Consider the following 22,324-nt stretch of genomic DNA (forward strand, 5'->3'; position numbering starts at 1 on the left):
GAGAATTCCTGGTTTGGTTGAAAACTCGGCGAGGTTGTATTCGAACCTCTCCGCATCTCTTCCCAATGATCGACTGTTCATCCACTACGTCCATGTTGGAAAGTCTAGTGAGCTCAGGCGTGGCTCACCGACCACAGTGACAGTGTCTTTTATATTTGTAAGTGCGACTTGCACCAGAGCGAAGCTAAGAGAAGTTACTGCAAGCAACCTCAAAAAACAGTCACCTTAAAATAAAAAGCAATGCAATGCATTCCATGCAGGAGACCAGTTAATACATTTGATTGGACCTTCCCATGAACTTTGAACATGAGAAGTGGGAGAAGGGTAGCTCAATCAGTCAGACATTCATCTTTATCATCACATGAATACTGTATGCTCTTTTTTTTCTGTATTATGTTCTGGTTGCTTAAAATAAATTAAAAACCATGGGATATCATGTAATAGGTAGTCAATTTCCTGTACTAATTGATGCGTGGTCATAATTTTGATGTGTTTTGCCCATAATACTCTCCAAAAACACATGATTACAAGACACCATGAAGTGAAGGGACTTTGATTTATAGGTTTGCAATATTATTATATAATTTCTAACGTCGTTGTTCAACTTTTAACTGTTTTAAATGGTTCAGAAGAAACCATTTTCTCTGTTCCATCCATTTCCTCCGTCTTTACTATAAAATTATCTAGGGTGTGAGATTAGTCTATCACACTCACTCTGTTTTCACCTCCTCTTCTCACACGTCACTGGACACCACAAGAAGAAATTAAAAAAATTGCATTCAGGAAATAATTACCACACAAACATTTTTAACTTGCAGATGTTTCTGTCCAGTCTGTTTGATGAGATAAGCCGTACGTTTTAGCTGCGTGACCAGCTTAGCTTGGACTTCGAGGGCTGGCGCAGGTCCAGTCCCCCAAGGGTGCATGAGCTGAGAAATACCAGAAGCCTCGTGGACCTTTTCAATATTTCAACACACCTTATTCTAAAACATTCTGTACATTTGGGTAAAGAAACTGCATCCAAAAATCCCCACGAAAGCATGGCAAAGTGACAAATAGAAAAAAAAAAAAAACGTTAATATATTTTATCCATCTTATGGTCGGACATAGAAAAGTGACGAACTAAATGCTAGACCAGAATCGGTGTTTTTGCCAAATCAAGGATTTCTGCTAACACCCCATCTGCTATGCAAATGCTTAATATATATAAACAAACTAGCTGTTTAACATATCAGGTAATTATGGCGCAATATTACCACCTGGCTATGGGTCATAAATTTATAACATTCTTAGGGGCTTTCCTCCCTTGTTAAACTCCCTAGCCTCTCCACCCAGTACTGTACTACTGCAGTATCCTTACTGTATTACTGAAACAGGCTGGGCCATGATTGGCAAGACAGTCTGGAAAAATGTATAGAAGGCCTCAGAAAGCCGATCCACACTATTACTCATCACTAATGAAGAAAAGAAGAACAACCTAAGGTTTCTATTCAACAATGTAGCAGGCTGACAGATGACAGATAGTCCTAGAGGAAACATTCTTTTAAAACCCATGGTGGAGCAGCTGGGAAAGGTACAGTAGGGCTATTTCCAAATATTAAACCGTATTTGCACGATACCTTTATCATGACCACCCAACAACATCTCTGTTTGAGCATTCATGCTCTTGGCAGTGTTCGACTATTATGATTTTCAAATATGACCCTCACGGTTGCCCAACTAAACAAGGGTTCGCTGATCTTTCATAAGGTGAAGAGGCATGTCTCCATCTCCACCAGGGACAGCAGTCCGAACTGGCGTGTCTTTGAGAGCACCCAGCACAATTAATGCTTGATTTTATCATATCCAACTTACTAAGCACTGTTGTTTTGGCTGCAAGACCTGCTTCCACATAACACCGACCTGATCAAGCCAGGATAAATTGTTCTTAGAGCAAGTATACTCCCCACTCCACACACATAGAAATCTTATTACATAGAATTTCCCTGAATTAGTCAAATATTTTTTTGTATATGAGTCCCATGTTAACCTAGGATCAAACCCATATGCCCAGCTAGTTTAAAAATTGAGAGAGACGCCTGCAGGAAGCAGAGCGACAGTCCGGTGACCAGAGCAGACGTATCAGTACGGCTTTTGCGGAAAACAATGTCTAAAAATGTTTAATGAAATGAACTGGTTTGACCATGGAGTACAATAATATTTCACTATCCGCATGAACACTAGGAGGTACTTAATTGTTCTTGTATTTACTTTCTTTGCCCCCGCCGAAACATCCGGACCAATAAGAGGATGGACGTTCTTGCGTGATTGTAATTGTGCAATTTTGGGTGACGTCTAATTTGTGCCAAATGTGAAACCAAAAGAAACTACACCCGAGCCGAAGGGCAAATCGCGCCACAGTTGACAAAACTCACCAACTGCGTTAGACCAAGCACCCACGAAATACAGGGGTGAAAACGCCGTATTCACCACCAAATTCACATTTCTCAACTCTTGTCCCATAAAAATTACATTACTTGCAAAACAACGCCCATCACAATATTCTCCACTTCGGTTAAACACGGCATTCATCATATGGAGAGGAACAATAAAGGACCAACACTACTGCCTTGCGGGAATGCCATTTTTCCACTTTGTCCACCCACAGATCTGTACCAGGTATTGACCACTTTTCCCTTGAACCCATATGCTGTTAACTTAATTAAAGGCTTCCTTCCACAGCATGTCATAGTTTCTAATATCAAAAAAGACACCAGAACAGATTATAATGCTACTCAGCGTGTCTAATGCATCTTCTAAATATAATTAAAGAATCGTATGGTACTCTCGGTCTTCCACATCAGTTGTATCAATCCGGTGTCTCAACGTTATATATAAAAGCTGCATTTATTCGTTTAATTGTTTTCCCCCCTGGATATAAGTGCTATGGTCGTTAGGTAGCAGAGCCTGGGATCTTTCCAGGTTTTTGAAATAGGAAAATTATAGATATTGCATACTTTTGGTATCAGTCCCCTGTCCGAAAACGTTGCGGTGGGAATGTCACTTTCATTAACTTGTCATGACCAAAAACTGAATCAAACTTAAGGACATAAACGTTCATGAACATTTAGGAGGTTATGACACATCCTGACACTGTCATGTCATAGTTAGGACAGTATCATGTCAATGATTATGTCGATACTTCACGAAAAGGGTACCTTATGAGACATCCCATATTATTTTATTTTAAAATAGTTGATGTGTAAGTATAAAATGTGTGATCGAAATAGTTGGTAAAGCAAATATTTAAGATAAATAGTGTGAGCCACTGTGGTCCTTCTCTGTGCCAAAGCAACATCGGGCTCGCTATTAAATCACTCCCATGTCTATTTATACCAGATATCAAGAGGAATCGTTAATGTCTACTCACGTCACACAACCACACACACTAGCATCTTCATGGTCTATCTCTTTCTTCTCTCTATTCTACCTATGACAGATGTAGACGCTCAGTACCTCTATAACCGGGCTCAGCGCGTCAGGGGCCGCCATGTTCCCAGAGACTAGTGGAGGGGGAGGCGGGGCCGAATTGGCCCTTCGTCATCAGATCCTTCACAGCAAAGTAATTGCAACGTCTGCTTGAGCCTTCAGCTGCTTAAAGACAGCTATAGGGGGGGGGTTTTCAACTGAATTAAACTACCAGGACGACGACGAGCTGGCCACTAGGGCATACCAGAGCTCATCCAAAGCTGCGGGGGTACGAGATCCGGTCTCATGACCACTGTCTCACAACCTAGAATACTAGGATTTTCTAACTGAGTTTTCAGACACCAATAATCAAATGTTTACACAGATATTTCGTCTCTCTAGGTTGTGGTGCAGGCAGCCAGAGTAGTAACCAGATGACACGAAGGAGCCAGCGCGGTGCTGGTGCAGTCTTCGGCCATGGGGAGTATTGCGGTGGTGCGCGCCCATGACACTGCGGGATAGGAGACAGACGTTGGCGGCCCAGGTGGCACAGCCTGTAGCACCAGAGGAGGGACCGGCTGCCATATCAATTGTGGAGGAGATACCAGAACTGGTGCGCATGACATAAGGAACCATGTTGTCCCGAATACCTTACTTACGGTGCTGCTGCCCATTACACAAGGTTTGATGAATAATCGCAACCATTTTCCAGAATTGATAAAAAATGTCAAAACTCAAAACATACCACATTAGGACAACAAGACCTTGAGGAACACCATAGAAAAACCCATGTTTTGATGTTGTAGCAAAAGCACATGAGGCTGATGCTAGCTTCATTTTAGCAGGCTCCGGGCCACTCCACCCCCCCCAGGCAGGTGCAGAATTAATCCCTTACACTGAAGTTTAATAGAGGAGGATACTCACTCTCGTAATTGATTTCTTAGGAGCTTAATTCATTCTTTTTTGAAATTAAGAAATAATTAAAAAATCAAAACTAAGAAGAGCTTCCAGAAGAGAGAAGCCCGTTAGGGGTGTTGTGTGACCTTTATTCAATAAATGAATCAGATCACGGGGTTAATCGGCATGAATAAGTTTCAATAATCAAAAACCTAATAAACAGTTATATGTACCACAATATTAGGATGAACATTTTATGTTATCAACTTCAGCTTTTCGCTCTCCTCCCACCCTCAACCCTCTCTTTCATTTTTTCACCACATATCCTATAATTTCGACGCCAGTTACAGACCACACGGTTGATAAAATAACATGGAGGATGCAAGGAGAGAACAAAGGATCGCTAACCCAATTAAACCGAGGCCATAAAGCTAAAAACAACAACCGTCGTTAAAGACAGAGTTTAATTCAGCTTCATCCAAGTGGTTTAAAGGGGGGGGGGACAGTAAAGTACCTCTTAATCACAAGGGTCATTCTCCCCTGTCTCATTGGTCTGGGAGACGGGAGGAAATAAGGCCTTTGCACTCCCTTATAAAACGGCACACCAGTGAATTTCGGATTCCTGTTTTCCTCCAAATTCCCACAGAAAGCAGCGGGATTGCCAAAATACACCTTACCCATGGAACAGGCTGTTTGTTGTACGTCAGGTCCTGCAAGATACAAAATTATCCTACCCGCTGACCACAGATAAGGAAATTTGTCCTTCGCGGTGTGACCACCATCCTCAAACAAATTCTACTTACAGCCACAAGGGCTTTGGAGAGGCTCAGAATCCCGGATAGTTGGGAAACCCTCTTGGGAGACACACAGCCCACAGTACCAGGCATTCTAGTGGGGTGAAACACAACCCTCCCCGGCGACAGCATGCCCCTGCGGATCGGGATGTTGCAGGCGGGCCACCACTGATAATCCCTACTAGCTAGAGGTGAGTTATCAGCATCAGCATGTGAGCCTGTTCTCTTGCCCAACGGTATTCCGAGGCCCCTTCTGTGTACCTTCTTCTCCCATGGGTTCTCAGATTACCAGAGTGGTGGTGGTGGAGTTCCGGCCCTGCGCCCCGGGATTTGTACAGTATATTGATATAATTTTATCTCTTTCGCTCAAGATGACAAGGTCTTGGATCAACATGTGATGCTGCTCCTGTTTGTTGCACTTAAGACAACAAAATACTTGTTTTCCCAGCAAGTCAGCTGGTTTTGTGAATTAGTAGTTGCGACAACATAACCTAACCAGAGGTTCACTTACTACCTTTCCAGCCTTCAACACTTAATGTTATCATCCAGGGAAAAAAGAGTGGTTGATGTGTTGTATTCCCAATAACCATGTGCCTGAATCAGGGAAGATGGGCACGTTTTTGCGCACTTTTGAAAGACGACGTAATTAGAATCTCTACAGGGACGCACAGCTGAGGCTTATACAAATGTTATTAGTTTTGCAAAAATCAAAAAGCAACACGTACCTACAAATATAAGAGGATCAGCAAAAGTCCAAAAAAAAAAATTCCATTCGAGGGGAAAACACAAGTCTCAACCAAAGGGCAGTTGTAAATCTAAACGGTTGAGTACGATTTCAGGCTGGACACACCACAAAGTGGTGACTAACTTTCTACCTATAGTTCAAAAGATTCTGTCCATAATAAGGCCCATTGCTTCACCAGGTGCTGGCATTTCGGTTTTAAGAACACTCCACTAAACACACCACACACACAAACACACTCTCTTCAACTGCTCAAGCTTTTTTTCAACCGGTGTTTACAACCTTGTGAGTAATGAGATATTGGCGGTGGTAGAGGCCAGTAGTAAAGAGTTCATAGATGCGATGCCCCTTTTGAAATTAGGTATTTTTATGAAGTCTTTATATCTGTTCTCTTTCTCTCTCCCCTATGCAGTTTCCCGGTGGAATCAGTCCTTAGTTTATTCCATCACCACACTACACAAACTCGTGCTGCACAACGAGGGGCCACAGATGGCGGTGCGCCTTGCGACCGGCCTGCAGAGGATGGTTCCTTACTGAAAAAGAGCAATCCCAATCCCTGGCCTGTACCACCGACGTCTGCAGCTCCTGTCAATGGCAACCAAGGAGAGCAAGGTGAGGACGAGGACCTTTTTTTTAAAAAAAAAAAAAAAAAAAAAAAACATTTGGGGGGGGGGGGGGGGGCCCTATTACATGCATGTTAGGTCTTTTAGAACATGTTCCATGCTTAATATTCAAGAAACACTAATTTTCTCTAATGCTCTGTATGAGACACTCTGTAGATAGGTAGAAGTAGAGAGATAGATAGATAGATAGATAGTATAGATAGATAGATCGATAGAGTAGAAGATAGATAGATAGAATTGTTTTCTAGCTAGATGTATGTAGATGATAGATAATGTAGATAGGATAGATAGATAATATTGATCCAAGAAAAGGGAAAATTCCAGTGTAGCAGCCAGCAAAAATCCAGTCACACAGCAAGAATTATAAATACAAATGAAATACTAGGAACAATATACATACAATACAATAGACATGAAACATACACCCACAACATTATTAAAAATATAAGAATTAAAATACAAGAACAAATATTTAAATAATACAAGTTGAGAATACAAAGAATACAAAAATGTGCAACTGCTTGAGGAGTATGATGTTAAAGACCAATTGTGCAGGTTGTGTCCCACCATTGAATTTTGCAGGTGTGTGCACGTTGTGCCACTGTGTGGACAATTGTCCACAGTCCACAGGAGTGCTGTCTCTGTAAGTCCCCAAGTGATGCTCTGATTGGCCAGGCATATATCATGAGTCCCAAAACATAGAAAAATTATAGTAGGGAACTTTCTACCGTGAACAATCCCCATTGAAAGCGGCTAGACAAATTATACCCCCCCCCCCCACAACCGACATGTTCTAGCCGATCATGTGACCCACATGGCCCCTAGAGTACTGTTTATTTGAGCGTTGTAGCAACCCACTGTGTGGCAGTGACACTAATGGAATACGAAAACTTCGCTGTCAAACAATCGAAATAAAGGCTTCTAAATCAAATGCTACATCAAAGAAAAAAAAAAATTGGGTTTCAGGAGGAATGTGACACGATATGGGTGAGAATTTAACAAAACTGCAAGCAAGAGACATTTTGAGACTGCAGTTAGCAGTGCAGCTACAGCCACGTTGGTAACACGCAAGAGGCTTACCACAAGAACAGCCTGACGGCCATTTTGGACCGATTTGAAAGTTACACAGTATGTGTAAGAATTTCTGAATGAAAAAAATACAATCCGTGCTGGTACCTGACTTTTCCTAAAATTAGTCTATATTTCTTTAAATTGTAATATAAACAGCAGACAAAAGGCGAGATGACATTTTCTCAGAAGAAAAGATCACGTGTACTATTTTGGAAAGCTCAGATTTGCGCGGTATGTTTTTTAATCTTTTGCACGGGTTGAATAAGGTTATACTTTAGTAATCCCAAATTACACTCTGTGTATTACACACAGCCTGGAACTACCACCATGCTCATACATATACAGGCACTATGGAGAGAAGTAAGAAGTGAGCTGGGGGTTGCCATGGAAAGGGTTATTCATTGATCGATTATAGAGTTTGGATAGAACTGTGCCTTGCTCAAGGCCCAGTGACAAGGTGGTAAACTGGAACCCTACAAACCAACCATACATTTGGTCCAGTATGTGGAGCTTTGAACAGCAACCCTCAGTTCCCACACCAACGCCCTCGGCTGACGTCCTGCACCGCAAAACTAGTTCCCACATACGGGATCAAACGCGGGCCACCTGGGTGAAAAACCAGGAATTCCTAACCACTAGAACCAATGGGTCTGACAGAATTCACATATGGGTGCTGTAGTAACTATCAGGTCTCTGGAACAATAAATACGGCTGGATGGTTAGGGTATAGATGTGCAAATAAGAATTGTTGAAGGAATTTTCATACCTAGGAAATAATTTATGGTCCTATGCCATGATTATGAATGATGGAAACAGAGAAGGCTATCAAAGTGTCTAATTAAACTCGTGATGATGAAGGTACATTTTGGTGTGTATTTAGGTTTTATAAGGAGTCGTAACAAAAACTGCAGATGAATATCACAATGATGGGGAACTTATGCATGAGGGATATAGAGTGTGGAATTATGGCGTCAAAATGACACTCACGGAGATTCTAGTTAGTTAGGAATCCCGAATTGGAACCTGAACAAATTGACCCTTTAAAAAAATGACGTATATTGAAATATTGGTTCTTTTTAACCAAATACCACAAAAAAGGATTGGATTCCATAAACGCTCGTTGCAATACATGATCACTTTCATTACTGATGAAAACTCATCGTCGTTCTCTGATCTTAGTCAATTTAATTCATAAGTTCTGCTTTTTAACTCAAAGATTAGTATAAATCAAGTATAAAGAGGGTGGCCAATTACCATGGCTTCCCAAAACGTTGTGTTAAAACTTGTGTAATGAGGTGAAAAAATTAGGGGGAAATAGTGAAACTAAAAACATACAACTCAAAAAAGTCTGAAAAAGGGACAAAAGTCAATGTTTTATCTGTTTTTTAACCAGGAGGACAAACACAGAGTCCTCTAAAAGACAAATACCTTTACTCAATATTTGACCGTTTTAAGATGGAAATCCAACATTAGACATTATAGATATGACAGGAAATACGGAAAAAGGAAAAGCATAATCGTTCCACTTTGGTAAGGAAAGCCTGACGTTGTCCACTTACTCATGAGTCTTCCTGTTCAGCTGTCACGGCCAATGAGGTACAGAGGGTCTGGTGGTCATCACGAGGAACTACCAACTATGAGAAGCTCCTGGCGACCACAGGCGCGTTCTTAATGCTTCTGTCTGTCCCAGCAACAAGCCAGCGATAGTAGAGGCTGGTAAGCATCCCGGATCTTGTAGGTAGAACAGTCAGAGTAGCGGAGATTCTAGTTGACACAGTTTCCCCTCTGTGTCCAGGTGGTATGCAGGCTGTGGGCCAACTTCTTACAGGTCTAGTCAGCGTCTGATCCAGAACGTCTATGGGCCTCTACGCAATCTACTCAGATGCTGCAACCCAAACAGGTAAGTAAGACTCATACATGAAGAATCCATGGACTTTAGATTGTATCAATAGTTGACATGGCGTAGAGGCACTGCTCAAAATTTCTAAACAATCATTAATGTCTTTAGGACCCCCTATGGACCCACTCATTGCTAACATCGCCTACACTTCAGAGATCTTGCATACAGGTCAAACACTGCTATTTGGGCCCCTGCGACTCCGTGTCCCTATAAACATCACACAGTGTGTTATTGTCCATCTATGACAGGGAATCTCTCAGGGCACCTCATTTTATGAGGGGACCCCCTCACATGTGGATCTGGACCATTTCTCAAGCAAACAGGGCCCTGACTCGTAAAATGTAGTTTTCAGAGGACAGGGCCCTCTCAAGAGATACTTGAACCTCTTGGTTGTCAAAATTGAAATCAAACTTTAACATGTTAAATACTACACTACCAGAGGGTTTTTTTTTTTTCTTTAACCCCCCAAGGATCGACGAATCACGTGAAGGCAAGCAGTTGGACCAACCTATCGGAAGTTTACTTCTCCCACGGACGAATAGTGTGAAACAGCTCTATGAAGTCGTCATGATAGCAGGGCTTCAGAAAAATCTTTATTAGCTGGATTGGAGGCTTTCCATTACGAGACTTCCTTTTTCAATATTAAGGCATATTAATAGTAGGCCACACTTCAAATCATTATATAACGTTACATACTTTTTGCTATAATATTAATACATGTGCAATTTAATTTTACGTCACGACTACTTACACTGCATATTTTTGGTATGTGGCCACCTATTTACTTTATGTACAAAACCTTTTTATATAATCCACTTTACAGTCATCAAGACTTTTGCACATTGTCTGTGTTTTGCTTTGCACGTAGGAAACCGCTGCTGTAATAGGAAATTCCCCACTGGGGGATGAAGTAATTATTATATAGTCTAACTCATCTAATCTAAAAGCACATGTGTGCCAGAGACCAGACACAGTCCTCACCAGAAACATGCAAAATGATTATGAGCTTAAGGACTAACGTTAACGTTGAGGAGCAAAACAGCTGTGGAGTAGTTCCTAGTCCGTGGCACCACACATAACTAATAATTAATTATAAAATACATAAATAACTGAGTTGAAACACATGGACGGTCTGCGGCTGATCAAGGGACCAAATTAGGTGTTTTGCTCCCCTGAACAGCTGGCTATTTTAAAGATAACACGCAGCACTGTCAATGCCACTATAATATTAAATGAAAATGTAATTACGGGACATTTTCGTCGTACTAGCAACATCTCCAAGTTTTGTTTTTTCACTGCAGTGTTTCCTTAGGATTTTTTTTTTTTTAGCAGTGGGGGCAGGTCTGTCAACATTAACCCTAAGGTTTGAAATAGCAATGAGTAAAGTGACATATTCCAGTCTGAGATTATCCATCAACATCCATTCCTTAATTCTAGTCAAATAATTTCTAATCTGCTTTCTAACTCAAACATTAGCAATATTTCCTGAAAAGAGGTTTATGAAAATAAATTCCAAAAATAACTGGCTGCGAAAATGTCAAAAAAAAGGACAAACATTGAAAAAAAGGTCAAAAACGTGAGAAAAAGTCACCATAAGTACTGACGTTTCCATTTTGACACAAGGGTTAAAAGGCAACGATACTCATGTGCGTGGTCTATTTTCATACCGTCAACACTGTAGAATGCAAATGCATAATGATTTGCCGATGCAGGAAAGTACGGCACCTCGTTTTTGCACTCAAGTACTGGTAACATTGAAGTATTTTGTTGGGACATGATTGAACAGGAATCATTGGTAGAGCGCAGCCACCGTGTAGTAAGATGAGTCACAGCGACCAGGAAGGTTTCTAGCCGGGCTTTGCTGCATAGTATCCCCTCTGGTCCCCTGCCTAACGTCTCTTCAAGCTATAAAAGAATGATGCTCCGCACTCGTAGTTTCTCCACCTGCTTTGTACTGGTCTTCAGTTCGAGCCGCTGGCTGGTTGAAAACTGGTCTGGGGCCAGTCCGTTCCCTCTGCTCATTTGTCAAACTCCTACTCGGGGATTGGCGCCCCTGCATCGATTAATAATACTAGCATTAAGCTCAACACATATTCTGAAAATGAAGGCAGTTCATCAATGTGAGAGGGATGAGGAGAGAGAGCCAGGTACTTGCAAAAAGTGATTCAGATTTGCCTTGGAGAAAGTGGTTGTGTGTCAGTGGTTGTGCGTAATAAATATCTTTTGGTACTGATGAAGTGAACAACCATACTGTATATCTGAGTTACAGGCCTGCTAATGCTTCTCCGATGTTTCGTCTTTTTAATATTTTTTAAAGAACAAAAATTGCACATCTGCATACTTCTCTTGCTGTAGCATCGCATTTTTAAAGGTCCATGACATGCTGCTTTGGGGCTTTTATATAAACCTTAGTGGTCCCCAATACTGTACCTGAGGTTCTCTTTATCATAAACTTAGTGTCCCCCAATACTGTATCTGAAGTACTCTTTAATATAGACCTAGTGGTTCCCCTAATACTGTATCTGAAGTCTCTTTTATCTAAACCTTAGTGGTCCCCTAATGCGGGATCTGACAGTCTCTTTAGATAGCCTAGTGGTCCCCGATACTGGATCTGAAGTCTTTTTATATAGCCGAGTGGTCCCCTAATACTGGACTGAAGTCTCTTTATAGAGTCGGAGGTGGGGGTGTGGCTTTGACAAACTGCCACTTTGCTGTTAAAACCAGATATCTCTCTCTCTGGGGGGGGCCGAATTCCTGGCGGGGCAAAGCAGAGAAGGGAGGTTACCTTGCCCCTTATGACCTCATAAGGAGTAAGCTTCAGATCGGCCATCTGAGCTTTCATTTTCTCAAAGGCAGAGCAGGATACCCAGGGCTCGGTTTACACCTATCTCCATTTTGGCACTGGGGGACATAGGCAGGCTGGGGGGACTCATATTAATGTTAAAAAACTCATAAATCAAAACTTCATGCCGAAACCTTTAAATTAACGTTCAGTCCTTCTGGACCTTTGTCAAGAGTATATCTTGTAAACATAAAATAATTTAGTTACATTACTTAAATATGAGATGGTACTAACTGCTTTACTATCATGCTTAGTTTAAGACTTGTGCTGTGAGGCTTAAACCAGCGTGCATGATTTGTTATTTGTTCTCTGTCGGTCGTTCTGTCTTCTGTCCGTCTCACATGGTCTCTCGCTGTAGGAGGGTATTAGATGGTGTTGCAGTTATTGGTCACCCAGCTGGCTCAGATGACGTCAACATGTTGGTGCGCCACGGCATCGGTCAAAATACTGTAATAACTAAACACAACAAGGGAACCAGTATGAGTGCACACTACATGGACATGGTGTGGAAATTGGACATTTCTGCTATGCTTAATAGTTTGAAAAGTGATTTCAAAGCCAAGGGTATAATCTGCAGCCTATTCACTGAAAGGCGAGGGACTGAATTGTAAGGTCATTTAGTGACTGCAACCCAACAGGGTAGAGACCATGATGTGAAGTGGCTCGCTACAAACAAATCAATAATTTGACACAAATATTTGATTAAAGACAAGTATCGCTGGGTGGGTTTTGTTACTGGATTTGAGGTAGACACATTCAATATGTCAAACCCGGAGAGTGCTGACATATTCTGCCATACAGTAAATGCTAGGTAACTGGGAATATAGTGTATGTAACTGTTGGGCATTTCTAATTTCTAATTGATTATGGTTTTGCCCCATAATTTTCAGTCAGTTGACATTTCCAAAACATGTTCCAGAGATTTCAGTACTGTCTTCTTCATATGTTCACCAGTGTTTGTGTCATTTTGACCTTCATGCTTCTTGACCTGTTTTCTGGACCTTTTCATTATTCTCCTTTAAAATTCTTAGGCCATAACCAGCATAAAATATATCGTTTCTCCAAAATATTAAATGAATATTAAAAACCTTCCATGGTGTTCTCTGACTTTTGCCACAACTGAGGAATTAACAGACTTCTTTCTGCAGATTGATGGATGGCCTCCGAGTGATCAGAACGGGTCCATGGCAACGGTCTGTTATACTTGGCAGCGATCTGTTATACAGAATTATCAGGCTTGTTGAAGTTAATGTAGAAGAATCTAATCTGTCATAGTTCTGTTCACTCTGGAGGACAGCTATCAATCAATTGGCTGAAAGAAGTGGATAATTACTGGCGAGTCGTCCGAACGTGGACAAGTGATGATAATGTGTTAGCTTAGCTTGCTACATGCAACATGTAAACATTAACGTTACAGGTGGCACATGTGCAGCGGCTGTGCAAAAGGAAACGAGATGAATGAGGACATAACATAATATTCGCTGTTTCTCACTCACCGTCAATAGAAATATTCAGTTTAATGTGAATTAGAGCAGCTGATAGCGCTAGCGAGCTCGCTACAACGCTCAGCTCATTGTCAATTCTCGCAGTGATTAAATTCAGCAGACTGGGTCATATGTATAATATATTTAAATAGTGGCTACTACCCAGCAAATCCACAAAACTTTCAAAAAGTTCAGAAAATTCCACAAACGTTGAAAAAAAGTGACTAATCTCTTGGGGAAAAGCCACAAACGGGTCAAAAAAGACAACCATAAAAAAATTTACTGGTTGGCGGAAGACAGTGTAATAGGCTGGGGATGGTGAAAGATCATACTGATTGAGTGGAGCACGGGTAGGAGCATGGTGAGGGAGAGCCCAGTGCCGGGGTGACAGGCGCAAGCTGTATATATGATGAGATCAAACCCTCCTTGTGAGAGTGCGGAATCCCGACTGATTGGTTTTGCATAGAAATATAAAGTTCTTCACTTAGGATATTCATACAAATGGTCCTCTGGATGTCATACAGGACTTCAAAGTTCATTATAATCCCTCCTTAAAGAGATAAACTACTTGACGTATTCTTTCTTGCCCATATCGGGGATCCTGCACCATTATAAAGTGTAAAATCGACAGAACAGAGACCCAGACTGTTGAACAAATGAAGTCTCGTACATCAAACCCAAATGGGAAAGAATTCCTCTCTACAAGCTTCCTCAATAAATGTCCTCAGTTACCAATACTTCTCAGTGTTGTAAATGACAAGATGATGTAACACCGAGGTAAACATAGCCCCTGTCCCAGCTCTTTTGGAAAATGTTGCAGCATCAAATTCAAAATGCGTGAATTTGCAAAAGAACATTGTATTCTGCTTTTATTAGGTTTACCATGTCCCAATCATTGGAATTGGGGTGGTAACAGGCTTGAGCATTATTCACATTAAGAAATGAAGAAGTTATATAGTGCACCCCTGATCACAGCCTTTAAGTCCTCCAAGTAACCGAAGACGACACTGATCGCCAATTACATCTTTAGTCAGACCTAAGCCATTCTATATTTGTCTCATAAAACGGAGGAGTTAAGGCACCATAAAGCATTTTCTTCAAATTTGAGGCAGGGCTCCATGCATGTCCGAGACAAGTATTTCTATCACGCTCTCTGGCAGAGGGAGCAGGGATTGGACACAACGTAAAATAAAAATCTATCCTAGAGATTGGCAATGATGAAAAAAGTTAGTCTATCCCAGGAGTTCAAAATTCCCCAAATATCAACCAAGCCTAAAATTCACACATCCTCGTAATGTGAGAGAAGCTCTGGGGCCATTGCATGTTTTAACACCATGTAGTCCAGAACTGGATCCATTATGAGTTTTGGAATACCCTTTCTCTTGATGGATTCCCATTCTATTAATCCTCCTGTGGTTTCGGTCAATTGACCCCTCCGAAAAGTTTCTATATCAGAAATTGGGTTTCTTGTCAAACAAATTTCCTATGAAGTAACGTGGATTGTTCCAACGACGCTCCTCACAAATTTAACAATTAATCAGTTCACTACTTTCATTGAATGTGGGTGTTTTTTGTCAATTTATAGCATTTGGAGAAAAACAAGTAGTAAAAAAAAAGAAGGAGAAAAAAAGGAGAATGCAAAATTAAAAGGGACAAAAAATGTGAACAAATGTCAAATAAAGTGACAAAAATGTGAGATATGTCAAAAAGTAACAACAGTGTCAAAAAAGTGACCACTGTAAAAAAAAAAAAAAGCTTACAATTTGGGAAAAAAAAACACGAAATTTCAAAGGGCTCAGAAAAGGTCGGCCAACTTGTAAAAGTGACAAATAATTGGGGGGAAGACATAAAAGGGTAAAAAAAAGACGACCAAACCTTGATTAAAGGTTTTCATTTTAAATTTGACTCAGAAAAAACAAAGATTTCCAGGGCGGCGGGAAGACAACACAAGGGTTCCAGAGGTGGAAATGTCCAGAGCTAAGTGATGGACATAACTATACATTCAAATATTGAGCCATGTTCTGAGCAATGAAACACAAAGTGGTGAGACTTAACACAACTAAATCCCAAACCTCACGAACAGTGGCAGTGCACCTGCCCCTAAACAATGCACGGGTCTATTCCTCTTGTCTTTCGGTCCGTCAGCCGTTCTCACTCCACGGAAAAAAGAAGTCAGGCAGAGTACTACAAAGGAAAGGTCCAAGTAGGATCCCAGCCACTGACTCATTAGAGCCAGTCTGTCCCATGACAGAGGCGAGAAAAAGAACAACAGCCATTGGCAGAGCCTGCACGTCATTTGATGGTCCTCGGCGTCAAATCACTCCGTATTTCTATGAATACCCTCTAGCGACGTTCAATCGTTTATCGACAGGTCTTTCGGCACCAACACCGACACCCGATCTTCCATGCATGCACCCCAACCGGGTTCGGTCGCTGGTCTTCATCTTCCTTAACGAGCCTGCACATGTTTTGAGATTGTCCTGGTCCTTTTCTCGGCATATTAAAATGTTTCAAGTTGAGACTACTCATTCAAATTGGATTGTTAAGTAGTATGTGTTCCGGGGTTAGCGACGAGCTCGAGTGTCACGGTCAGACGCCGCCATAACCAGCAAATTCAACAGGTAATCAGTTACTTTCCATATTTAGATAGGTCAACTATGAGGTCAAATTTCTCTGATAATCCCAGACATGTCGAAATAGGGGGTGGGGAAAAAAAACGATCAGATAGTATCGCGATATTTTCAGTGGCAGTACGTATCGATACACAGGCGCCCATATGGATCTTTTATTATTTATATGTGGTGGTCAGTTATGTCTGCTTGTTACCATTTTGACGCATGTGATGAACAAACAGAGAAATGTCTGTATATTTTTGATAAAACACATGTGACAAAGTTCCGTGTGGGACATCATTTGAAATTGGGGAAAAATCGAAGTTGGAAAGGTATAAATCGCAACATATTGCAGATATTGCAATGCAATATACGTATTGTGGCACAGTCATGACGATGTTGTCAGGAGGTGTAGAAATAGGACAAGAACTGCCTTGTTCTGTTGTAATATGATAAAGACTGTGTGGTGGGTGATTTCAGAAGTGCTAAAATACACAACACACCTTGGTAGTGGAATCATTGTCACTTCCAAAAACACCCTGCACTCTTGACTTGTATGGTGACCATGGTTACCAAAAGATAAGGGGTATGATGGTCTGCTCATACAGATGTATCCTTGACAATTGAAGATGCTAAAATATTCATATAATACTGTATATGTATAATAACACAACATAAAACCACTGTGGTTGGTCTTTTTGATTCTTATACCAAAAATAGGTTTTATACATACACAATATATATATAATATGCTAAATAGGGCTGGTTTAGTCCTCCCAACATTTGATGACAGCTTTTACGACCAGCCACTAATTAGACAGGTCCCCCAGCATTAGTCTGAACCACACTTAAAAGGTTAAGGGAATGCAGCCTTAGCTCTGTTTGACTCCAATGCAACCTCTTTTGTGGACTTTTAATCCAAACTGTATGTATGAATACTATGCATTTCCATAGGTGATAATCCCATTAATCAACATTACGACCACACCTAGGAGCAGAAGTTATGCATGCATGCAGAGCTTTTAAAAGCTTTACTCCCTTGTGTCTTGAGAATTATCGGTGTGGAAATCCGATGCAAGCGTGTGTATGTGGTGTGCTTATGCTACACAGTGGTTAGGTATATGAAAGATTCACTTTCTGTGTACACTTTCACCTCGCTCTTGAAATCTTATCGAATAATTACGTTTTGTCGTATTTGTCGTTTTTTATCTCACATTAAGAAAATGAATTTCTGTGTGTACTTAGTAGCTTCATGTTCATGAGTCATGGCACACTGCATTTCCGATGAGTCACTCTCCCTTCTTTTCTACTGTTGTCACCAGACCAGTGGTGACTCAGTACGCGGCTGTGGAGGCGTGATCCACGCCGTGCTCGAGGGGGAGGGAGAAAGAGGACGTCGCTGAGCCGGCGGTCTGTGCTCCGTCACCTCACCTCTCGCCACAGACGCGAGCTGGCCAGAATGCTGTGCGGCTGCAGAACGGGATTCCCAGCTGTCGTAAGTTGCTGGGGCAGCGCATACTGGCCTGTAGTAAAGGGATGGAAGCAGTGGGTTTGTAGTGGCTTATTGTCAGCAATGGAACGGTACTAGCATTGACAATAGATATATGATTATAGATATATATATACATAGTATTCCATATAAGACAGAATACCAGCTGAGATTTTCAGATTACATTATTATGATTATTATTATTAATGCAAAAGGGTTCTCCAATGTTTTCTCAGTTTTAAAATTAGATTTTCAGATTTTAAAAAATGGCTTTGGAACAGGATGAATGGTTGTGATAATGGGCAATGTAGATATTGCATTAAAGAATCAGCCCCCCCCCCCCCACCCACACACACACACACCACACGCAACACCACACACACACACACACACACACACTTAGATCAGGGGATTTGTCTATATGTGTGGGATGGAAATTAGTAAGTGACCAACCTTTTGACAGGTAGACAGTACTTCAGTTTCAAACCTACTACACTGCGACAAAACACACACACACACACACACACACCACACACACACACACACACACACACACACAGAGTATATAGAAAGAACAGTTAGAAAGCAGCCACAGACAGCAATTTCACTCACTATGAACAACAGTTCCCATCATGTTCACTTCAAAAACACTTCAGCTGTGACACACACTGCTGGCACACTGTCTCGAGAGAGATAGGAAGACAAACAGGGAAAAAAAAAAAAAAAGAAGATAAACAGAGAGAGACCCACTCAGAGCTCCGGAGACAAAGCTGGTTGTTTTACTTCACAGAGAGAGAGAGGAGAGAGAGATACTGAAACTACAGACACAAAGGAAGAAAAGAGAGAGAGAGAGAGAGAGAGAGACTGACATTAGCATGGTATAATTACCAAAACACATCAGTCAGCCCCTAAGAGATATTAATACACAAAACAAAAGGGGGAGGAAAAGACCAACACGGCAAGATAGCATTTTTAGAGCCTTTCTATGGAGCCTGGACGTGCCAACAGAATAATTATGCTACTAATTGGTGTAGTAAGTTGTAATCATAACAGTTAACTGATGCATTTGAACAACTATATAATATGTACAAATATAATAATTGGAATTGATGTTTGTGTCGCATTTTTCGCTGCATTTGACACACGTAGTGCAAAAGATATGCTGGAGATGACTCATAGTGTCTGCACTGGTCATGCAAACAGTTGACATTCCACGTCATTCTGGGTTCGTAACTGCAACCGTGGCGTCTCTTATGGTTCAAGTCCTCCATCTTTCAAATATTAGGATTGGTCTGGAAAACTGTTCCAAACAGTGACAGAATTAGGGGTGGGTACAAGACCCTGGTGCTAATACGACAACAGTTTCTTAATGACCACCATCTACGGACCAAATGCAATGCAGATTTTGGAGCCCTTGTTCAGTACACTTAAAGGAGAATTCCGGCATCCTACACGAGCTCGGTTGTTTGTAAATGTGGAGGTCTGTCAGTAAGAGGAAAAATGAAAACATCGGAGCTGCCTACACCAGTTATCTCCTGCTAGCGGTAGCACCCAACAGGCTTGAACAGGGCAAGTTTCAAATGTGTTGTAGCCTCTAACATGTTGAAAAATGTCATTAAAAGTGCTTACCCATGGAAGTGAGTCCTTCTGAGGAACAAAATGAATGAAAATTGTTCAGCCACCGAATTGGAAGAATCCAAACGATACTCCAACCTAGTCAGGATCACAGAATACTGTGCCTGAAGCTTCCTGTGTAACATGCTGACAGAGGACTGTGGGCTACTTTGTAGGCTGTAGCTGCAAACAAACAACAAATGTACTGAAACCTTTTTTTCAAGAAGGAATAGTGAAAAGCGCCCATTAAAAATGTTACAGCTGATGCAGGATATGGCCAAAGTATTGGACTCATTTCAAACTCCACTGATGGTGGAAAATTAGAGGATCACCAACGTCCATTAGGATACTTTTCTAGAAAACCCCAAATATCCAACGGGGGATAAGGGTTTTGTCAATCCAATTGATGTTGGGATAGAGTAAGTTAAGTCGGCGGTCATTGAAGTAAATGGGATTATTTTAGCCTCAGATACTATCTGGAACCTGGCACTTCCCTTATCCTCATATACAGAGCCATCAAGCCAGCAAATAAAGAAAGAGAACAGCAAAAACCCACCAGGATTCAGTGTTAATTTTCACACATTCTTTACAAATCAGCAGCCCAGCATTCAGAGTTGCTTCTGTTAAACAGGATGGAGCTTTTGGATAAGGACTAAGGTCAATTTGCTATTACTTGGATTTTTCGGTATCTGACTATTGACCTGCTGCTGTCAGGCAACATGTCCTGGGACAGATTGGTGGACATTTATAATTATGGTTGGCGGTTTCTCTCGTGCGTGTAGGTTTGGCAGTGTGTGAATGAGGAAATAAAAAAACTGGCCGCTGCTGTGTGAGAGGTAAATTGTTTTTGTTATCTGCTGATGTTGGCCATATTTCACCTGTTGGATGAGGGAAAAACAAAGAAATGCTCGTGACACATGGAATGCACCAACTAATGGATTCTCAACCACAACAGAGTCAACAAACGCAGTGAGAGCATGTAGGCTTTAGGAAGCCATGGTGGGCAGATAAAAAGATTTATTGAACAAGCCATTTCCATTTTACTATTTTAAGGCGGAAAAACACTCAAATGGCCATTTACATACAACTCTTGTAGTGTATGTTGTGGCATATTGCGAAGATAATATCACAGAAGAGCTAATTTGTGCTTTTTTTGTGATAGTTTGCTCATTTGGTCTGATGAAAAACAAGACAATACGAGGTTTACAGTGGAGCTAATAGCAATTCTATTGGGTGAACATGCTGTTATCCAAAATACCTGGTGAATCACTTAAAGGCCACCTCCAGTTGCTATGAATTTTGTATGATATTCCATACAGCCAGTTCATTGCGTTTGTGAAATAAAATGAATCTGTTGATTTGGTACAAGGACACAATTTTCTATTTTTTCATGGTGGGTTAGCACACATTTTTAAAGTAACGTTTTCAATGGGAAGCATCTTTGTGATAACCGTACATTACGGTACACTGTAAACCCAATCCATCCATGACACAAAATTAATGTTACGTCCACAACTATTAAGAATAATCAAAAACAACATAAAAAACTTCATCTCATGTGAGGTTGCATAATCTTTTTATGTAAGTCAACATTTTGGACTTTTGGTTTTCTACTGAAATGTCAACATCACTTAATTAGTTCAAGCCAATTAACAACACGAATACTGTGCACTAGCTATATTTGCTAGCTAAGATAACCTAAAAAATGGATGTAAAATAATGTATCAAGCACAACATGAGTTTCCAGAGTTATGTCGAACACAAACATTTTGTGCTGTTTAACATAAAACTCCACAATGTTTTGTGTTTTTACAAACGTATAATTTTAGTACACATAATTAATTTAACTAGTCAAAGCAACATTAAATTCAAGGTTGAGAACAACTTCCATTCTTGGTCTAACTTAAAATGTGAATAGAAGTTGATACATAAACGTGTGTTATGTTTGATTTGATCCATCTATTTAGTGTTAAAATGCATATAATCGTTAAACTCAATGGACAGCATAGAATTTGTGCGTTAGGTTTACTCTGCAGATCTCTTACTTAGATTTAGGTTGCACAAAAAAAGTTGCTAAGGTTGTTGTTGGGGGTTGGAGGAGTCCAACAATAACAGGACGTTCACCGGAGACGGGGATCGGCTGTGTCTGTGCGTCTAATTTGTAACTTTATATTTATATTTATAAAGTACTTTTAAGGAAATATATTCGTACATCGCCTATTTGTGGGTACTTTTGAGACTGGATTCCACGTGTGGGGGTACACAAAAACCTCACGGGACGATCCCAGTGCTCTCAGTAGGTGGAGGTTATGATCTCTCCAATAAGATGGAGGTGGAGAGGGTAATGTTCTCTCTCCAGTAGATGGAGGTAATGATGCTCTCTCCAGTATGATGGAGGTAATGATCTGTTCTATGTAGATGGAGTAATGATCTCTCTCCTTTGATGTAGGTGGAGGGTAATGATCTCTCTTCCAGTAGATGTAGGAATGCTCTCTCTCCAGTAGATGGAGGTAATGTTCTCTCTCCCAGTAGATGGAGGGTAAAGATATCTCACTCCAGTAGGGGGAGGTAATGTTCTCTCTCTAGTAGAGTGGATGGTAATGTCTCTCTCCAGTAGAGGGAGGTAATGTTTCCGCTCTACGTAGATGGAGGTAATGTTTCTCTCTATAGTAGGGAGGGTAATGATCTCTCTCCAGTAGATGGAGGGGGTAATGCTTCAAAGTCTACAGAAACAAAATAAAAAGCCCTAAAATGCCTTTTGGTTCGTCCTTTCATTGTTCCAACAATCACCACTCTGGTTGTGAAATAA

General features: G+C 41.0%; 1 protein-coding gene across 1 annotated transcript in view; it reads left to right on the forward strand.

The window, feature by feature from the left end:
* jupb (junction plakoglobin b) overlaps window positions 1–22,324 on the forward strand; it is a 201,485-nt gene that overhangs the window by 103,047 nt on the left and 76,114 nt on the right. The window lies entirely within an intron of this gene.

The sequence above is a fragment of the Etheostoma spectabile genome, chromosome 15 (assembly GCF_008692095.1).
Source record: "Etheostoma spectabile isolate EspeVRDwgs_2016 chromosome 15, UIUC_Espe_1.0, whole genome shotgun sequence".
Taxonomy (NCBI): domain Eukaryota; kingdom Metazoa; phylum Chordata; class Actinopteri; order Perciformes; family Percidae; genus Etheostoma; species Etheostoma spectabile.